We start from the raw sequence: 1,884 nt of genomic DNA on the forward strand, positions 1-1,884 counted from the left end.
AGTGCCTCGCTAAGTTGCTGAGGCTGGCTTTGAACTCCTGCCTTAGCCTCCCAAGCTGCTGGAATTATAGGCTCACACCACGGTGCCCAGCTCCTAAGGACTTCTTTAGATGGTTCTTTAAAAATGTGGCTTTACAATATGGGCCAGGTGGGATTTCAAGTGGACCAGGTACTTGTGTTATTCTGGAGTAGGAGAAAATATTCAGACTTTAAATTAGTGGTGTATGCTGAAATTAAAAACATATATATATATAATATTTATATATTATATATATATATATATATATGCAACTTCCAAAATAGATGTAATAAAGGAATTTTATAAAGGCTTTAATCAATGCAAAGAGAATGAAGACATAGAAAAAGAGGACAAATTAATCACCCAGACCTGGGAGATGCTCAAATGTGGAACTCTTACAGGAGCTGTAGAGGAGAGCCACCGGACCGTGAGTGGGAACGGGTCTCAGATGTCCACCAGTGTTAGCCCAGCCAGTCATCCTCAGAAGAAGTGAACCTTGGGCAGAGAGTCAGGATTTGAGTGGCAGGTGTTGCCTACAGTGAGGGGGCACGCTTGTGGCTTCTGCAAGGTGACGTCCTGGGGCAGGGAGATGCCTCAGCCCCCGTGAGGTATGGGAGCAGCTGGTCAGATGGGTGTCCAGCTGCGTCTCGTGGTGGATGTGGCCCTGTGCTGGGATGCCGGTACCTTAGGGTGCGCCGCGTCTCCCATTCTGCAGCTCCATAAGGTTGATGCAGACAGGTCGGCGCAGCCAAGGGGCCGGCCGGGGACTGCTCCTGGCTCTGGAGCCCGCTGCTGTCATTCTGGGATCCTACTGTATCACTCGCTGGTGGCCTGTGTGGAGGAGGGGCAGGGTCAAGGGGTTACAACTCTTGGCTGAGCTTGGCTGGGGTGGTGCCATCTGGGGCCGGTGTCATTAGCACCATCCCATCCCCAGCACATGGGCTTCTGTTTTGAGATCTGGAACCAGAGGGCTGCTGGGACCCGGCTGACCCTGAGCTCTGCCCCCTGCTGGGCACTGGTCAGCTTCCCCAGCAACCTGACACCCAGGGATCAGGTAGCCAGCATGGCTTTCTGTGAGGCCTGCTGAAACATGGACATGCTTTTGAACCTCCTCCAAGCCTGGGGTCCTTGTGCCTGAGGACCCTCTGGTGGCAGTCTGGCTCTGGGAAAGCCCTCGAACTCACTGGCCTGAGTGTCCCGGTTCCGCAGCTCCATTATCCACAGCCCTCTGGGGGCACCCTGCAGCCTGCTGTTGGGGCTTCTATGGTGGCACAGTTGCTGGCTGAGCAATGACCACAACAAACCTGGTTGGGCCTCGGGCAAGGCTCCTCTGTGGTTCCATGGTGGCCAGGACCTGGCGTGTGGGGCGGTGCCCAGTCCTGGGGCCCGTAGCAGTGCTCAAGAGGTCAGAGCCTAGGGCCCTGTCCTGCCCGGCAGTGTGTGCACAAGGGCAGGTTTCTAGGGGAGACCAAACAGGCCACTTCCGTGCTGGGTCACGAGGCGGCCACTGCAGTTCCTGCACACATTGGCAGGGACACTGGCTTCCTGAGCCACAGGGCTGCGCCCTCCACCGGCTGGACTTGGGAGGTGGGCCCCCTGCCTCAGTTCAGACCTCGGTTTCTTATGTGTGATGTGAAGGTCTGGGGTGGGGTCAGAGGGTCAAGGATGCCTCAGAAACGTGATCCGAAGGCGTGGACTCGTTTTCAGGAAAAGCCAGCGCAGTTCCTGCGCACACGTGTGTGACTGTGAACACACCGTGCTGTGAACGTGTGCACACAGTGTGCAGAGCTGTGCACACGCCGTGGGCTCGGGGGAGCGCATCCATGGACACCAGGAGCAAAGCAGTCCAAGCCTTTACGTTGGGGG

At 56.0% G+C, this 1,884-nt stretch overlaps 1 long non-coding RNA gene across 1 annotated transcript; it reads right to left on the reverse strand.

The window, feature by feature from the left end:
• Positions 1 to 299: 299 nt before the first annotated feature.
• On the reverse strand, positions 300 to 1,660 carry LOC120890457 (uncharacterized). The gene is made up of 2 exons (XR_005734678.2): positions 1,323 to 1,660; positions 300 to 849 (listed from the first exon to the last, which is right to left on the reverse strand). It is a non-coding gene; the product is annotated as an uncharacterized LOC120890457 (long non-coding RNA).
• Between the last annotated feature and the right edge of the window lie 224 nt (positions 1,661 to 1,884).

This window comes from Ictidomys tridecemlineatus, chromosome 3, assembly GCF_052094955.1.
Source record: "Ictidomys tridecemlineatus isolate mIctTri1 chromosome 3, mIctTri1.hap1, whole genome shotgun sequence".
NCBI classification, from domain to species: domain Eukaryota; kingdom Metazoa; phylum Chordata; class Mammalia; order Rodentia; family Sciuridae; genus Ictidomys; species Ictidomys tridecemlineatus.